The sequence below is a fragment of the Epinephelus lanceolatus genome, chromosome 4 (assembly GCF_041903045.1).
Source record: "Epinephelus lanceolatus isolate andai-2023 chromosome 4, ASM4190304v1, whole genome shotgun sequence".
Lineage (NCBI taxonomy): Eukaryota > Metazoa > Chordata > Actinopteri > Perciformes > Serranidae > Epinephelus > Epinephelus lanceolatus.
Genome location: NC_135737.1, coordinates 18169590 through 18190085, shown reverse-complemented (window position 1 = coordinate 18190085; position 20496 = coordinate 18169590).

The window sequence follows — 20496 nt, the reverse complement described above, 5'->3', positions numbered from 1 at the left end:
CTGGGCTATTACACCATAGCTAAAGTACATAATTCTAAAGTATGACAGTCCCCTGTTAATTGAGTTATAAAATTACAAAGCAAATCTGCACTAGACAAGGTAAATTCAAACCCTAATGCTACAATATATCTTGCTGCATGTCTACACCTCTAAGTAGGAGTTTTTCATCAGTAGCCTGGAGCTTTTTGTGTTAAACAGTAATACTCAGAGATTATTCTTTTTGCATATAAAGAGCCTGGTGTGGCACCTTGGGCTCCAAATTTAAATGATGCTGGCAAGGCTAAGCACCAAATAGCTTAGTTGCAAGCAGTTAGTGGAGGACGACCTGAAAATACATGGAGCATGTGGTACAGCTTGTGCTAAATAGTAAGTGGTCTACAGTGACAGCTTGTTACAGTCTGTGTCACATGGCTGTGCTCCTTCATGAGCCACGGGTGTAGAGCAAAGACCTTGAAAACAACAATTGTTGCTATAATGGCAGTAGCTTTGTTGCAACTACCGCACAGCATTCATTTACACCTTAGAAGGTAAAACTCTTATTCCCACACTGAGCACTAAATTCATCGCACTGCAACATCAAAGAGTCGCAAGAGTTATTTTATGTTTACCAAACCACAGCTAATCTAAAAGCTAGTATGCGTCAGACTCCCTTTCATAAGCAGCTAAATGACACAATAACACATGAATCTCTAGCAGGTATACTCACAATTACGTGGGAGAAAGTTCTGAATACAAAGTTCAGAAACAGAAAAACAGCACAGATGTTCCAAAAACAAACTCGTGCATGTGTCATCAGTGGATAAAAGGGACAGACTTTGATGTCTGCTGCCTCTTGTGTAAAATTAGTTCACACAGACATAAATCTGGTGAAGTGTAGCTGGAATTAGCATTCACAGTGTCTTTGTCTAAGGTCCCCTTGAGCCCATTACACTAACCATTCAAAGTTGTTTTTTGCTTCAAAATACTTTCTGCCTCTTTAATTCAGTGCTACGAAACAGAAGGGGGAAGAAGTAGAGCGAATAAGAGGGATAAGAGGGGAACCTGTGCAGTGTGTGATAGTCAAGGCAGATGTATGTAAAGAAAATGCACAGAAGTACTGTAGAGTAGGGTTATGTCACCAAACAGTCACTACTACTGTGGAAGGAGTAGGGTGGAGTGAAGCAGAGGGGGTATGGGAACCCCTACATCCATACTGGTAAGTCTGACAGCTTATCACCCCCAGACAAGAGGCCCCTGGATAAATGTGGTCAAGCAGGAGAGGAGCCCAGCTTCAGCAGTGATGGGGTGCAGGACAGCGATAAGGATGAAGCTCTACTGGGCAAAATGGGGGAGAGAGGCAAGGGGCCCCGGGCTGAGAAACTCAGCCAACAGCAACACTCATTCCAGCTCTCGCTGGCTAAACCTCTTAAAAAATTTACACATAGGCATTCACCATACTCAGCAAATATAGGTTACAGCATGCGTGCGTTCATGTGTCTCTTAAGTGTAACTGTGCATGTGTGTGAGAGAAGACAGAGCACATTTGCACATCTTATAAATGAACCCAGAAATGGAGAGTAAGCGAGTGTAGAGCAGAAAGAGAGGAGAGAACAAGAGAAGAGTAAAAAGAGGAAAGAGAAAAAATGTCTTCTTGATGTTTTTTCTGACGCCGGCCTCTTGAAAACACACCATGAAATTTGCTTTTTCACAGGAAGTGACAGAGCGAGCACCATGAATTGATCCCCTGATGGAGATCTGGCTCTTTGTGTAGTCGTTTTCTCCTCTGCGCATCTGCCTGCCCAGATACTGGATAATCTACTTGCTCCCGGCATTCCTAATCCAACCATCCATCCCCATTCACTCCGCCCATGTGTGTCCCTGCACAGGACAGGGGTGTAGTTTGGAAGTCTATAATGGAATAGATTTGGTTGTTTGTCTCTCTTGAAATGACTGTTGTGCGGCAGTGAAATGATCATTTCTCCTGCAATGCTAACCTCTGGGTAATGATTAACGTTCTAATTATGATTTACCAGAATCAGAGCCCAGCAAGTCTCAACCACATTATCAGTGATGAAACCTTTCTGTTGTCAGCAGATGAATGCTGCCTTTTACCTGATTATTTTACCTATACTGGCAAAGCAAACATATCAAAGCTAGGAAATCCATGCCAGTCTGTTTGTGTTTTTTTTTTCTTATTTTCACTCATAGTGTACAGATTATGGTCGACAAAACAACATACTTGAATAGAGCACTACTCCCAGTATGGCTCCTGGCAACCAAATGCTAAAGATCATAAGCAGATTACAGCTCTGTCAGCCAATCCAAACAAGTAAACAAGCTAAACCAGAAAAGGGCAGTGTGTGGAGACAACAATTAGTAAATATGATTTCTATGTACATATATGCCTGGCTTGTCTGTCAGATGACTGATCACTGTGAAAACTGGAAATCACGACAGCCTGCAGAGCATTGTCCATAAAGAAATTAACTGTTGTTTGATTTTGATTAAAGGTCATGCCGATTCTTCATTACAGAATTGCATAAACAACTACCCTAAAACAATGAGCTGGTATATAATTTCCTTTTAATTCTGTTAGAGCTCAACAATTACTATGTGTGTAAAAGGGAAATGTAGGTGCTCCCTTCAAACTCAATATGGATGATCTCATTTTGTAAACTAATCAAAAATGTATTGTGTTCTGCACCTCCATAACATGCTGTGCTAAACAGCTCTTCAATCAAATTGCCAGTACATGCATCCATATGTAAATTTTATATGTAACCATTCAGAAACAGGCTGGGCTTGTTATAATGTACATGAAAACAGCAATTGAAGTCAAAAGTGTGGCGCAAGCTGAAGGTGCAATTACATCAGGAATAAATTCCTTTACAATCAATCCTTTATACCGCATAAACTTGGGCACAGAATGTGTCTGTGAATGGTCCCGCAAGTCAAAGAACAGAGAGGTAATAAGACTCAGAATGAGTTAGTGATGGCTGTCATAAAATATGGCAGGAGCTTCTATTTACAACCTGTAATAAAACTGCCTCTGCCACGATTTATGGAGATGCTTGCCCCACAGAGCTAAACCCTTTTTGCCAAGGGCATGTTAATAACCTCCATGGTGCATTCTGAATATATTGGCAGATGGACATTTTGTCTAATAGAGCATTGCAAACTGGAAAGCAGGTGCTAAAAAAAGCAACAGTGTCATGCTTATATGGTATTCTGGTGGCAGCGTGGCTTCAGCCTGAGGTTTTCCTCCGTCTCTGAGACCCACCCAAACTGCTACGATGTGCTGATCTTTTCTTTTGTCTCCGCACTCATCAATTTCTTGTCCCCCTTCACACCAAACAACTTTTTTTCCCTCAACAGCCAACTGGCAATGGTAAAACCTTATTAATGGGATCATATTCTTGAATTATGGACAAAAATGTCACACAAAATATGGTGTTAATATCAATATGGGGTGGACACGCATTACAAAGCTAGTGCATGGCTGTCATAGTCTGGTCTTTCTTACAGATTATTTCTAACTTTCTACACAAGAAAGAATACAAAACAAGTTAGGGAACAGATGTACAAAGACAAAGGATAGAATTTAGACACAATGGTGGAAATAATGCTACAACACAATTAAATACAAAAAGGAACAATAGAGGTGCCATTTTACTGAAAATCAAGGAAGAAAAATGTTTGTTTTTTAAAATGAAAAAGCAACAAAAAACAAAAAGGAAAAACAATCTATTAAACAAGGGGCACTTAAGAGCAAAGTAAGAGCTCTTTCTACAGATGCTGAGTTGACAAAGATAAAATTTCACAGCGTTGGTGTAGTAAAAAATATTTTAACTCAAGGCCTGCTTACACTTACTTTTTCAGAGCTTTAACCAAATCTTAATCAAGGGTTGAATGTGCTCAGATGACTCAGCTGTCAGTGAGTAACCTGAGTATGGAACATGGGTCATGTGACAACAGGTGTGGGTGTCTTATTTTGTTTGCTTCAAGATTCAGTTGTTTTAATTGAGATTATTCTAAACACATTTTATTTAACTGAAATCATCATTTTTCATCTTTGACACGATAATTAAAGGTCTGTTCAAAACTGCAGTAGAGCTCAGTTCTCAAAATGAAGTTCACATAATATCTGACTGGTGAAGAAATATACCTCATGTTGAATGTTAATGAATAAATATTAATCAATTAATTTTTCTACAAACATATAGTTTCTCATCAAGTCAGATACCAAATACTTTGTGTTATTTCCTATTTTATTTACTCATGTTCGCAATGCAATAGTTGTCAGTTACCAGTATTCATTCAAATGCGCATAATAATTCATCATCAGTACTTCCAATAGAACATAAAATAATGCAATACTTTAACTACTGCAGCAGTGCTGTACCCATATTAGGGCTCTGCACACCCACACAGGTGTTCAATTATTGTGGCTAATTAGATCTCTGCTAAGGTTGGAGGTGGGCTGGAGCTAAGGTGGTAACGGCATGATGTCACCTGAATCTACTCCAATAAGAATGATAAAGGTGTCATTTGTCCTGCCATAGCAGCTGTAACAAAGCTAAAAGAGAAGTACAGGACATGTCAATCAACACTCCAAGCTGCAACCTCCAGGGCTGAAAAATGAAGTCATTGCAGAAGTGCCAAAGACTGCAGTTCCTTGAATGGCCACTTGAGGCTGGCTCCAAAAGCTGATCAATCCCCATAGACCCTCATGTTAAAATGCCCAACTTTACACAAGAAATAAACATGTTTACAACCTGGTACTAAAACACTTTTTAGTCTCTGTAGCTAATTACAACTTTCATGACAGCTGTACAGGGAGGTGAATCTTTATATGATTTACCCATTCGTATTTTATAAGGGCTTAAAGTTGCACATACTTTATTTAAAGGAAGGCCAACTTGATTGACAGGCTGTCTAAGTATCACTACAGTCTATGAGTCAGATCCACCCCTCGCTACTCTACAGCTCCACCCTCTTGTCCAAATATGGCCACTTCTGACTCCAAAAGAAAGAAGATGGCAATGGCCAAACCTGAGGCTTAAAACTGCAGTCGACAAAGCAATTGGTGATGTCACGGTAGCTACGTCTATTATTGTATACAGTCCATGGTACACTCCCAAACAGTCCTAAGTAGAGTAAAGCCAAAGGGGTTAAAAAAAAAAAAAAAAAAAAAAAAAAAACTTGTGCGAAAGTACCACAAATATGCAGGACCATTAGCACTGCAGTCTTTTAACATATTTCATACTGTGTCAGACAAAATGGTAACATAATATTTTTACTATATTGTGCAGCCTCTAACCAGGCTGGGGCTATAATCAGATACATTTTTTCCCCAAATAAAGCTTTGACAGTCACAATATTTAGAGTACATCTTCATGTCTTTTTGTCATTAACTCAGCAGGAAATCAAAAGACCAAAATATGAACTGAATGTGAAATATAAACTGGGAAAAGTCTTTCAACAGGTAGCATGAGGCTGGAATTACACACAGGGACCATAATATTAAAAAATGGTGTAACAGGATTAGTATGACTGATTATACCCTAATGGTAAAGGTGAATGATATTAGCATGGCATTCAAAATGTTTTTTCTTTTTAAATTGCTTTCAAGTGATCAAGAAAATACAGCACAGTAAAAGCTAAATATATTACATTCCTTTTCATCAGCTTATAGCCAAGTAAGACTTTGGCAATGCAAAATCCCAAGAAAATGAGGCAGAAGCAATATTGTAGTTCAGGGGGAAAACCAGAGCGGATATGTGATGGAGACATTAACAGAAATTATTCGTACCCTGCTATATGCCAGCATGAACAGTGTTTGTTTACAATCACAATGCACAGGCTGTGCGCCAATTGAAGTGCATTATGAAACTGTAATGAGAAGAATCAATTTATTGCTACTCCAGTCTCCCATTAGTGGGGTGGAGGAGAGGACATGGACAGATGTGGACAGCGCTCCTATCCCTATTTCGGCTGAGGAGTTTCACCTGATGACTGATCTCACTGGTGAAGGTCACCAACTCTTCAGACCACCAGCACTGTACGCTCTATATCACACACTCAATTAAATAACAGGTTTCAACAGTCCCAGCTCTCCTTTCTCTCTTCTCTTTCTCTGCGTCTCTCTCTCACACATCTCAAAACACTATAATCTCAATTACACACTCATCAGAAGTAAATTTCTGTTTTCTGGCAGTGCATATGAATAAAATGTAGCATTGCTAGCTTGTAATGGTGCTCAGCTCACAGTTTTACAGAATGATACAGACAGACATCCATATTCAGACTGAGTAAGATTTGTCATTTTTGCCAGTAAAAGTTGACTGACTTGGTGGTGGTGATGATTGTCTGTTTAGCTGATGGTTTCCAGATAAAAGTGTGACACTTGATGATGTTAATTTCTTAACAAACATTGTGTAGAACATGTGAAGTTACATTTAGCTTCAATAATGGCTTTGACTTCATTTGCCTTGTATTACAGCATAAGACAAGAGTGGTCACATTCACATTACAAGCAAATGTGGCCCAAATCCTTTTCGCAGATCTGATTTTAGTACTGTGGACATCTTTTTTTTTCCTCCAATCAGATCTGGGCCACTTTCATATGTTGTCCTACATCTTGTACATATCTTATCACCATTATGAACACAGTCATATCAGGATTCATGTGTGTTATTCCCATGGAGCCATGGTTTCTCCATGTCCTATTTCATTGCACAGGCACAGCTCATTCACCATATAGTGTTGGGGTGGGGCCTTGAAACAACATAAGGCTGTTGTAGCCATACTGCTGCTGTGGTCAGCTGCCCCATTCTCCAGCCAATAGAGCCAGCGACAGCTTGCCTGTATGCCATAACATCCAACCCTGATAACTGCAGCCCCACAACTCCTGACCCCTCCTCCAGTCACACCCACACCTCTCTGTCTACAGAACTACCAGCAGTGGCTCCTAATACAGCTAGTGGACCAAAAGCCCACAACAGCCTGTTATCCCAAAAACAAACACCCACTGATCTGAAGGGCCATTTCTTAAAAAAAAAATACAGTACAGACACTACCAAACACAAGCACATGGCTAATAATTGTGCAGAATGAGGTCATCGGAGATTCCTACTAAGGCGATCTTTTATGAGATGAATCTTGCTCAGCTATGTCATTCAGTTTTCCCCAAATGCCCATTTTGCAAAGTGATGGTTTTGTTGTTGTAATGGGCATATGTGTGACATGACTGATTGTATGCAAGGTGTTTCAGGGCAGATATCTGTTCACACTGATGTCATGAATGTGCACTAGGCAAAAAGATCAGATCTGGGGAAATAATCGGAACAGAGCATTAAGTCCTGTAATGTTAACGTAGCCTTTGATAATGAAACTGTCAAACACATTTTTAATTATCCGTATCATTAAGTTATTGCTAATTATAAACACATCAATAACTGAGTCTAGCCCTACACAAGTCATACTATTACATCCTTTACCTTCTGTTAATTAAAAGTTGTAACAATAATGTCCTGAATTGTATCATTTCACTGCATCTAGGTACACAGTACATGTACCCATTCTACTGATCATAAACTGGTGTATCAACTAGAAAAGAACCATAATAGGTAATGTTATGGAAAGGTGAGAAATGGCCTGTACTTATCTGAAGTCGATGTGCCACAGACATAAATCATTACCTCAGTTCAGCTTCAGGCTGTTGCACATGTCTCATTCATTTGAATACTGTACATTTGCAAACTACTAGACTGTTGACCAATCGATCATCAGCTGTATACAGTCTGGAGGCTTGTTTGCTGTTAGAATATAAAGTAACTTCACTGGGGTTATTTATTATCAAACATAAAATAACTGTGGCAGAAATGCCAAAAGGTGGTCGGGGATCAGCAAAAGAAGCTCTCATTATAAAAACACACACCCAAAGCATTGTGGGAGTGCTATTTAGTCAGATGGATGGAGTGAAACACAGTCTCTCACACTAACTTTCTGGCAGTGTTTACAAAATGAGATCCCCAGCTACAGGCAGAGGAGTAGGAGAAACTGGCGGTGGATTGAAAGCTATACACATCCATTACCCCGTATCATCAGCAACAATCACATCATCTCCCAGACACTTCCAGGTAGACTTGAGCCCCCTCAGGCTTTATTGGAGCTGCCAGCCAAGCATCCATACAGTCACCCAAGCCTACAGCTCATCCTTCCATTTCAGTAGCACTTTTGATCACTGCAAATTGAATGAGCATAATAAGCCAGTCAATATGAAATCTACCCCCTTACATCAAGCTCAAAATATGACTATGTAGAAATAACAGCAGGAGAGAAATGCACTCAGACTGAAGTCAGGAGTTTCCATAATGATATTCTTCTTCCCCTGCACTCTTTTGCTCTCTTCCAGAAAATAGGATCACTTCTCACATGGGGAGCAAACTGTTGGAATATGTTGCTCTTTTAACACACTAGTTGGAGAGAAATGTTTATATCTGACTGAGAAAAAACAGTAACTTGACCTCATATGTATTTATCCATATTCTACTATTAAGAAGTGTTGATCGACAATACTGCCAATTTTCAGAACAGATATTTTTGTGCATTTTGGTAAATTTTAATGCACCAACTATGTCTTTTCTACATCAAGTCATGGTGTTATTGTCTTTATGAGCTATGCACATGTTCTAAATATTAAGGGGGATGTGTCCCCTGCGTCCCCTCTGAAACTACACCTATGCTATAACTATGGAGTATTGTATTTGTTAATGCAAGGAACTGAAGTCATGCTTTCTTCAGCTTTTTAGCATCAGCTGCTTTATTTATCCTTCACCACCATTTGTTCATTCATTACCTGCTTCGGTACCAGTTGAATAGTAACATCCAATCATATTCACACAGGTGGCCTTTATACCTCAGCACTCCCTCACTACTCTGCATACACATTCAGGCCGACCCTGTTTGCAGCTGCAGCTCTTTTCAGCATTTTTTTTAACTTTACTAAAATGTAAAGCTCATATATAAGCTATGCTTGTTAGAGCAGGGTACTGTATAGCTGGTCTTCACTGGGATATTTGTTGCTGCTCATATTCTTGGGGAGCTCTGTCAAAGAGAAGAGCCTTTTCAGCTAATTCTACCTCTTTACCATCCATTAGCAATAACTAGTCAATTTCTTTGTGTATGTTTCTCTGAAATGCAGTTACAGATTTTAAATACTTCAGTTATTTAAGCTATGAAGTAACGCTATCAAGCTACAATTGAGAATATGCAGTACAGTGAAAGCAAAGAGCGTATTATGACCTATTGTTGGTTTCTGTATAGCAGTGGCAAACAAATCCCTAACACATAATTCCTATTCAGATCCCTTCAACAGCAAGCAGAGAGGTCAAACTGCTGACCTATAGAAACATTTTAGAGGGAATTCAAGGTCCAGCTCCACAATACCCCCACCTGGGTCCCTTCACAGAGGGAGAGAGAGAGAGAGAGAGAGAGAGAGAGAGAGAGAGAGAGAGAGAGAGAGAGAGAGAGAGAGAGAGAGAGATGGAGAGAGAGATAGAAATACACTCCTTGATGTGCTGGGGTGGGCCCGTTGCTCTTGAGAGTAGTGTTGGGCATTAAATCTGCCTGCCGATGAGAAAGAGTGGCAGCCACTCAGCTAGGGGGCCTCAAAACACATTTTAAATTTTGTTGAGATGACATGTCTCGTCCACCTCTCAGACTGTGCTGACAGGGGTGACAGTTAGCCAGCTTTTATGAGTCCAACCTGAAGGTTGCAGAAGATGGTTGAAACACACCTGCAAAGGGTGGAAATAGCTTTTTATATCTGTGTTGCCTTTGTGGACTTTAATTTTTTAATTTTATTTATTTATTTATTTTAATAAAAAGCTTATATACAAAAAAACTTTATTCTAAAGAAGCATCTGACTTAGTCTATAAATTCCATTCACAGTAATAAACAGACACAAAGCTGACCACAGTGCATTCATCACATGGACTGCAGTGATGATGCAAGGCTGAATATGAATGTTTGGGAGATAAATCGCTTGTCACCTGGTCATAGCTGGCTGCAAGCCGGCACTGATCATGAGTCTGTATTGTGTGTTTGTCCTTGGCTGAACCTCAACTTAGTATACAGAGATGTCAACATGTTTCCACTGGTTGAAGACAACCCATTCTTTGCATTCCTCCTACAACATAATATCAATGTATTATGCTACAGAGAGTGGGAGCAAGGAAGAGAGGACAGAGAGGAGGGGTGTCTGAAAAAAAAATACATATCTACATCCAAGCACCAGTGTCACACTGCAATGTAATGATTAGTGACAATTCATTCTGTGAATCAATTTTGTATTAAGAATTTATGTTCTCATCTGGTATCAAGCCCTGCAGACACAACAATCTCTCTATTAACCGCAATGACTGAACTACACCATCAGCTAACAGGGGAAGGCAGACAGGAGGGGTCTTTGAGTACTACATTTCTAGGCAGTCGGCTTGGAAGTGGACAGGTGTTAAGGACCCCAGCCTTGTCCAGGGTTGAGAGGTCACAGCAGTTAGAAAGATTAATGAAACCTGCTAGATGTGAGTCCACTATAACAGAATGGAAAGATCATTACAGTGAAATAGAAGGATGAGTCCAACCATACCAGCCAATCCCCATTAACTGATGACTGCTGAGCCAGTTTTCTGGTGCTTAGACAGTGTGCAGCAAAAGAAGCCTCCACTGAACATTTAAAATGCTCTATTTAGCCGAGATAATAACAGCAGCAATGTACATTATAAGAAATACCCTGGAGGGAGGTGAAATGGGGAGAAAATAAGCATAAAAGCCTTTATAAGCATTGAAAATTGCTTTTTTTGTCATTATCAAAAGTATTTCTCAATAATATTGAAAACAAAAGAAAATAAATGGGTTTAATAGAAACTGCAGGTACAGTAAGTACATGTAGGGAAATATGTGTCTGGTGTATTTTAGTAGTATAACAAAAGTATATCAGACTCAATGTTTAGGACTTGGGACATAACTGTAAGACATCTGCTATGTGCTATATCTTAAGAATTTAGATCCTCAGGTTGTTACTTTTCCTAGTTCAAGTTGTTTGTGGATCCCTGTTTGTCTGTATTGTGCATGGGTACAAAGAAACAAACACACATGTGAGATCACAAAGCTAACCTATCAACATTAACACTAACACCGAGGTAAAGTCATTTATTTCCAACAAAAGGCACGAAATTTAAAAAAAAAAAAAAAAAAGTTGCTTTAGACATTATGCCTATGACCTCTATCATAATGCCCAAAGTAAATACAGTGTAACTTTAGTGTTCATCATTTCAATAGCTGTTTCTCAGAAGCAGAAGGCCTACACGAACATTTAATTCAAGAAAAAATACTTGTGCTTTAAAAGCTTCATTGTCATCTGAATCCCCAAACTCTATGAACCAGATAATTGCCCCTTTCTCAGCACTTAAAACACTGTCTTATGATGTTTGCAAAATAAAATATAAAAAAGATAACAGATCATCTGCAAGCCTTTCCTTCAATGTGTTCATTGAAAGAACTTGCCTTGAAGGTTAGCCAAATTATTAACGGAAATGTACTTGTGCAGTGATGGACAGAGGCATAACATTTCACAACAGTAATTTGTTTGATTAATGAGACAACCAGATGTGATTAAGACGTCTCTGATTGTGCTGTCAGTCTTCCAAATGGACAGGACCTCAGCGCTCACCTCTCTGCCATTCCAGTCCAAATGGCTGGGTGTGGAGATGTGTCTCCACATTTCCAGCACTCACTCATTTAAAAGACCCCTTCGCTCATCACTAAATCTTCCTTGGCCCATCTGGAGATAGGGTTTTATACAGGACAGAAGTCCACTCAGGCTAGCCATCACCTTTACTGTCTCCACTGATACAGCACACCATTAGCATTAACACCAGCGTACAAGCCAAGAAATCGAAGATGAGCTTGAGACACGATGGTAAAAGGGGGGAACACTGTATTTGATGAGTACATATTTGTTTACCTCATTCAATTAAGATAATATTCATAGCATTTTTGATCATTTATGTTGCATCAGTCTTAAGACATTCCTATTTCAAGTAGCTGTTGTTATTCTCAGTGATTTCTGGCCAAGTACCAATGATGAAACTCTCAATTGCTTTTAAAATCCTCGCCACACAACTGATGCATAAAGACTATAACAAAGTAACAAAGCATCCTAACAGATAGATCAAATAAACCAGCACAGATATGATCAACAAAAATGTGTGACAGAAATGTTATCTGCTTGCTTTATGTGCTGTGAGACTATGAAATCCTGCATTCTGTTGTGCTTCAGAGGGTACGCTTCATTTGAAAAAGATGCACAAATAATTCTTCCAGAATGAAGAAGAGGCACTGACAGGTTAGTCAGTTTGTCTTCTTTCCCATGCAGATACAGTGTGTTTATATTAAACGCTGGTGGATTAACTCCACCGCAATAAAAAACAATCTTAGTCTTATGATGTAAATCTCTTATTATTGGATATAGTTTTTCCCAACGATCTACAAATGCTACTCAAAGTGCAGCACATACAGTATTGAAATACTGTATGTATTGAGATGCACTAAATTAAGTAGATTTTGCCCAAAGGACTTGTGTCAGTGCATTTGTGTATGTTCTTGCATTCATGTTCTATACAGTGTAGTTAAAGGGTGTGTAAAAGATACAAGCTGTGTTTTATTTATACATGTGTGACTTATTACACAGTGTTGGCATTAATTATTCTCATGCTGTTGTTATTTGAACTTTAATACCCACAGCGGATTTTTGTTGATAAATGACATGTCCATATGTGGTTTGTTCACATACAAACTCAGCAGAAGAGCGATTAATCAAATTAAGCTGAAAAAGCTTTGTTAATTAATTATTATGACATTATGTTAGGTAAGAAAATCAAATGACAAATACTGAGACGTAGCAGACAGAACACACTCCAATGATCATTATGAAACAAAACCAAATTCAATTTGATGAATGTGATAAAAAGATCATGAACATACAGTCAACACATGGTGAATGTTTATTAAACTAATAAACAAATGAGAACCTTTGCACCACATAGCTAGGGGGGTTGAAATACACTTTCAAAACAATTTTTCAGAAAAATCTGATCCGTCAGCACAGCAGCCAATAGTGAAAACATTTGCTCAACATAATCTCAACTGTACGCTTTGTTGAAAGAAGAAGAAGAAGATGAAAGAATATCAGACAGGCCTGCAGTTCTTTTCTTTAATTGCCTGATAGGGATGAGAATCATTAAGATTTTACTGATACCAGTGTGACTATCATTTCTGCTTATCAGTCCTATTCTTTATTGATTCCCTTGTTGATTCCTGATCAATTTTCTGTGTGGGGGGGGGGAAAACGTAACGGACATGCTGCTCAGTTTGCTCAATTTGTGCATTAAATGTTAGATAGATAGCATTCTTGGCATCTAAGCCTATGTTGTGTGGAAAGATGTTTCAGCATATTGGTTAAGGACCCACTGGTTTGTGGACTGCCATTTTAAACCCTCAACTTCAGCATTTCAGCCGTCGCCGTTTTTTTGGAGCAAGAAGTGACCATATGTGGACGAGAGAGCAGAGCTGTGGATAAGCGAGGGGTGAATCTGACTCACAGACTGCAGTGATCCCTCGCAGACTGCCTGTCGCCCAAGCAGCCCCACCCTTAATCATGGATAACTTTAAGCCTCCATAAAATGGAAATGGGTGAGTTATATAAAAAAAATCACCCACTGTACATTTGTAATGAATGTTGAAATTGGCTGTAGAGACCAAAAGTGTTTTGTACCAGGCTGTATGTTTATTTTTGCTGTAAAGTAGGGCATTTTAACATGGATGTCTCAAGTGGCCACTCAAGGAACTGCAGTTTTTGGCACTTAAGTGTTGGCTTCATTTATCAGCCAGGTTGCCGCTTGGCTTCTATCTTTACTTGAATTATCATTTAACTGACATTACAAGCTATACTACTGTCATCTTTCTTTGTGAAATAAAGCTGCACTTTTGGCTATTTCCTCCTCTACCTGAAAGTCATTGAATAACCATGCTTGGGCAGTGACTTCCAGCGTCAGACACTGACGAAAAAAGGCATCATTTCCTGTTGGCATGATACGCAGCCAGTCACCGGAATTGAATAATGGCGCCGGACAACGTAGGGTGGGCGGGAGGTGTGGTGGATGGGTCCAACAAACACCAACTTTCAACCAGGAGGCCGGTGTTCGTTTCGTATATGATTGTAAAGCCAAGCCCTTTTATGTTTTTCTAAATCCAACCACGTGCTTATGTTGCCTAAACCTAACCACATGCGTGTGTTGTTAAGGGAAAAAAATGTCAGTTTGCAGTGTTGTACTGACGGAGTACGTTTATTTTGAAAGAGAATGTATGCAAACTCTACATTTCCTGTAAAAATGGAAGTGTATTTTGAAAACAGACAATGCATCCCAAATGCACATGGCATCCCAGAGTGTCAACAACAAACACACCTAGGGTACTGTACCTTGCACATCATATGTCAACATGGAAAGTCCATGACCAAGCGTTAATACGTGTCGAGGTTGGAGTGAGAATGTGTTGACTCTATGCCATGACTCCTTGTTGCAAGTTTCCAACAACAAAATAGACACATGAGTTTGACAACATTATTCTGCGACATGCAGCTGTCAGAAAAACCTGCCGGCATCAATAAAAGGAACTGAAGGCTTGGAGATATACAATTCCTATTGATCAGAGAATTTGCAGTATCAACTGGAACCGGTAATTGATTCCCATTACTATTGACCAATAGAGTGACACAAAATAAGAGTTCACAACCGTGTAAGCTATAGGCCAATGTATTTGACACTGGATGTAGCACATTATTTCCACCTTACAAAAAGGGCCATGACGTGGGTGACAGCCAATTTTCTCAAAACATTACTGCTCCCCTAAAATGTGAACTGTGTCTGTAATGCTGTTTTTAAATTAATTACTGTACAGCCTGTTGAAGGTTGTTTGTAAAGAAGAGACAGAAATGGGGATGAGGGGATGAAAAGGCAGTGTAAGCATCCTGTTTGATAAGACAGCTAACCCACTGTAAAACTAAAAATATAAACCCTTAGAGTAGAAGTGAGATGAGGAGAGTGTCCTGAGGGGAACCGAGGATACAGGCGAGACGGATAAATACTGTAGAAGGATCTGGTACGTTGGAAAGACAAGTGCCCTATCCAAGCAGCTACATGATTAACCCTGTACTGGTGATAGAAGTCGGTGAGTCAGTGAGAAGGTGAAGGAGAGGAGAAAGAGTGACAGCAGTGGAGTAGAGGATAGGGACAGAGGAAGTGTCAGCGTTACTTTAGAAGGCAAAGAGAAACACAGGCTGACAGGTGAACCCGTGAGGATTGACCGGCCTACATCCAGCTGTCAGTGAGAGCTCATCTGGCACCAACAGAGCTTATGTGTCAAACAGGAGAAAGGACAGGAGGATCCCTGCATATGGCCGCACATGTACAGCTGTGGCCCGGCCCCACACTAAGCAGCTTTAATGAGCAACATGCAACAACAACAGAGGACACAAGGACATAAGAGTGATTATCATCTCACACATGGTGGTGTTCAAGTGGTTGCTATGCACAGTAAATCCTTTCTGGGAGTGAGTACTGCTTGAAATCTGCATGCAATTCAAGTTCACTGGATCTAAAATTTAAAAAGGTCAACTTGGTGATACAAAAAAATATTGATTTTAGTCTTTGAAGTCAAAATATATTTTTATGACAGGTTAAATAGATGGCAGGGGGAAATGAAAATCTGGCCCTTAAACCACAAATTATGTTATATTTTTTAACACAATTGCTTGGTCACAGTGTTAACAGAAGCAATTGATTGATGGGTCTGTGGAAGTGCCCAAATTTCCATGTCCATTAACCTACAGGCTTTCGTGTCCTGTCACAATGGTACCTAGTATTTCTTTAAAAAGTGTGCTATGGAAAAACCATATAAAAAGCTGACTTTGTTCATGAAGCTGTTTAACCTCACACTTGACAGCTCCATGCTGAGTGTGCACCTACGTCTTGCTGATTCTCAAATTAGGTTGTACTGTATATGCACTGGTGCTCATATAAAACAGCATTTCACCTCGCTGTTCATTACTTCTGTAGTCATCATGCAAGTTTTATACAAAGATATGAAATGAAAGATAAGAAAAGGTGGTGGGATTCTTTGGGAAACCGATGATTTCATTTAGAATCAATTCTGGATTCAGTAGATATAAAAAGTAGCTCTACTCTTTTTTGTGCACCATGTGCCAAACATTTACTTGTGTGTTAAGTCCACTAAACTGCAATTACATTTTTTCTGGCTGATAAACTGACCAGTCTGGATAAGGATCACCATCTGACTATATAAGTAAAGCACAGAAAAATGTATGGTAGTGCACATCTTCTGTATTTGTAAAAAAATCTAACTGCAATAATCTGTAAACGCAGTCTTGTGTCTATACAGAAATTATGTGAATAACACCAAGAACTATGGCACTTTAAAACACTTAAAAATAGAAATACTTGCAGGAAAAATAATGTAAATAAACAAAAAACAAAACCTGTTCAACTTACCGGTAAAGTTCTGTGCTCAATACAAACAATAACTGTGCTATGTTTTTGAAAAAAAAAAAAAAAAGATTGCCTTTTCAGCTCACTGACTGAAGTGCAATTTATTGACCACCACTATTGACTTTAATGTCAAGATGCTTTTGAGCAGACAGAAGTTGGACCATGTGCTCTGGGTTGCTCTGCTGTTGCTTCGTCCCCTGCAGTGGACAATATATACAGTCCATGCTGCAATGCCACTATCAGGGATGCAGAAATACTTTGTCAGCAAGAAAGAGCTGGAATGCTTCCATAAACTTTTTCAACTCCTGTCATTAAATCCACCAAACCAGAGGATACTTCTCTTTTAGGGTCCCAACCTTTATCTTAACCTGCAACTGATAATGGTGATTTGATTTTTCAGCACCGTTTCCAGATTAATTGCTAAAGTCTTTTATAAAGATCAAATCTGACACCTTTACATTCAACTGACATGTCTTGTAACATGAATGGTTCATGTAAAATCACTATTATCTATCTAAAATTATGATATACAATAAATGCATGTATACATTGTACACCTTTCTTGTCAGAGTATACAAGGGCTACAGTCTCAGCAATCACACTGGAATGAATGTCCAGTTGCTCATCTTGACAGAAGAAAGGTACTGCCTTAAAGCCTGAGTTAAGTAAAGATGATGTGTGGAGAAAAGTCATGCAAAGTAGTGTTTCTCTTAGCCAACTCTATATGTATCGCCTGTTTAATTTCCCGAACTGCTGTGTCACCACAGTCTGTTTCTGCCATAAAATAGTGGAGCAATCATTGACAACGTAAGTGTACTCTCCTCGGACACGATGAAGGCCACTGGCTTGAGAGCCTTCGCTACCATCAGCTTTAGAGATGTCCATTTTGGTTAGTGTGCAAATGTCAACTGCACTTTTCCTCACCTGAGGAGAGAGGAGAGCAGCGCAAATGGCAGGTTGTTGTTGGAGGAATCTGTCCACCATGTGGAAGGCACTATTCCATTTGGTAGACACATCAGTCTTCAACTTGTGAGGTGGGGGCTGCAGTAGCCTTCATTTCTCCTCCAGGGCATGATTAGCTGCGGTGATTTGCCTAATCCTTCCAAACAGTTGTGACACAGAGGGCGGCCACAGAACTTGCTGGGCAGCTTGGTTAAGAATACGTTCAAAACACTTCATGTGTTTGATGCTGTCCAACTGTGCAGCCTCTAGCATGTTGGCAATATTATTAGAGACAATTATCAAATCTGTGGTAGTAAGCTGCCACTAATCTACAACAGCATGAAATAACTCATTTACGTTTTCATCTTGTTAACTACTATGGTTGTAAAACACAAGACCTGAGCTGCCAGTCATCTGTAGTGAAGAAGAAGAAGTGGAAGTGACAAAGACTAAGCTGCTCATGATGACCATGCATCATAGGTGACTTCCACTCTGGTGGCGTTCCTCAAGGCTTCCCTGATTTGTCCCTACATCTCCCAGTGTGACTGCATCACAGCATTCTCTGTTAAAAGCCTTGGAGATAGTGTGGTATAACTTGGCTCAACTGTGCAAACCATTCATCAAAACCCCACTGTGGGGTAGTTGGTCTGTTGAAATGAAACAGGTTACAGGCCAAGTTATTATTTTCTTCGCCCCAATCAAAACTATGGTATTTTTGAAAATATTGCTTTTAATGGAGTTTGTCGCACCATGTCACCAACATTAGACTCTGGATGATGGTGTTTGATGCAACCTCACATGCATAATGTCTGAGTCATGTCAACCATCTTCTCCTGAAGATTATGAAATCCAAAATGCAATTAAATACTTGACTATGTTGCAGATTTAATTAAAATGTCCTCCTATATTACAGTGGAAATTACACAAAAGGTCATCCAGGTTGATTTTTGCATTGATATGTCCAGTTTTCAACTTTGGATGAGACAAAAAACATGCATTCCCATCTGGTTAGTTCACCTATAAATGATTATGATACATTTTTAGAAAGTGTACTACAGTATACCACAATGTAAGTAACAATGTCCACCCAATTTTCAGATTATGAGGTACACCTAGGTAAAACTAATGCAGTCTAGCCTTGCTGCAAATCTTACTTTTACTATGATGTTCAGTTTTTGCTGACATTATTTCAGAGAGAGTTGCTATATTGTTTATGGTCATTTTAGAGGTTTATTGTGCTACTGAATTGTATTTTATAGCAAGAGGTATAAAAAGAAGCTCACTCGACTTGACTATACAGTAGATGCTGTAAAATCTGCATCCAGGAAAACAAAGCTCAGATTCTGATAAGAGTTGAATGTACTGCTAATGCAGGGAAGTTCATAACATTGCTGTGACAAAGGATTAATAGGTTGTTTTCAGACACCAGCTGGGGGACTTGCCCTCTTGGTCAGTAAGCCATCATTTGAAACAAAGACAGTTGGGTAGTAATTAGGCAATTAATGAGCAATGACAATGGATGCCTCTGTAAGCATTTATACAACGTTCAGGTGTCCTAAGGTCACAGAGAATCCTGTTGAGAAGCTTGACAGGAAAAATGTACGTTTTTGTTGTCCGCCTACGATGGAGAGACGTGTTTGCTCTGTGTGTGGGCAATAAAACCTGCAATAAACAATGTAATTAAACCTGCAGAAACAGCACTGTCTCTGAGCAGATCTCAACACTAATGCTTCTCTTTTTGTTATGTCTCACTGGGTTAACTCCAAACATTAAAAGGTAATGAGAATATTTCCATATTGAAGATTTAGGATTTATCTTAAAATATTGTTGAGATGCTTCAGATATGTTTTTGTTGTTGTTTGCTTGTTTGTCTGTTTTTTCATCTAAAAGATTGTCCTGTTTCTTTGTCAATAGACAGGCTGTATCAGATTATAATAGTGTGGAGATGAAAACCAGTAGGATCAAGTGCTAATCCACCATTGGTGGGTAGTTTCCTGTCAGTTTGAGTCTTGTCAGTTAACAACGCATCCTAACAAATCAAAAAATATCAAAATATTCATTAAAAAAATCAAAATAAGACAATTCTACAAGACAATCAACACTCGTAGTTTCATAGATTTACAAAAGCTTAATATGCTACGTCTGGTGGAGATTTAGAGCAGTGTGAGTGTTGATATTTATATATTTTGGTACTTCCTGTCACAATCCCATCACCATTGGAATCCACAGTAATGGGATGAATTCAAACTTATTGCACTGGCTGTTGTTTCTCAGTAAGAAATCTTTAAATGTTCCTTTTAAACCAACAAACCAACAGGGCTGGGTGTTAGCACAGTTGCCACATTTTTTAGCCTAATTCATTTTCACATCATTCATTGCATAACACATCATAAAGCAGACATAAATTTCATTTCTTTAAACTGTTGTAAAATTCAGCTCAAAGAGGGACAACTCTACCTCCATCTGCAGATCTTGCAGTCCTTCTTCAAATAATGTATCTGTCCCGTGCAAGCCTCTTTTCCAATTTGCATCATGCTGTGTTGGGAATTCAGTTGTGCGTCTGTTTACAAAAATTGACAAAAACGAGCTGGTCACAGCCATGTGCACTTGCACCGCATGTCTCAACTAGCGCCTGAGTCCACTTTCACAAAGTTAGAGGCCATTGCTTTAGCATATGGTAGGGCTGTACTGTCACTGATGTCACTTCAAACCAAGACTAAAATCTATCTCAGCTGCATTGAGCTACTGTACAGTCAGAGACTATCACTTCAGACTTCCTGTGGCAGACAGGCAGGGGAAATCCAGGTTTAATTACATTTTAGGTCATTGGCTGAAATTAATGTCATTTTTAGCATCACTGTTTTAAACACATTTTCCAGAAAATGTCACTTCCATTTAATTTCTTACCCATCTTTTTTTCCATGATCCAATACTTGAGTTTTATTC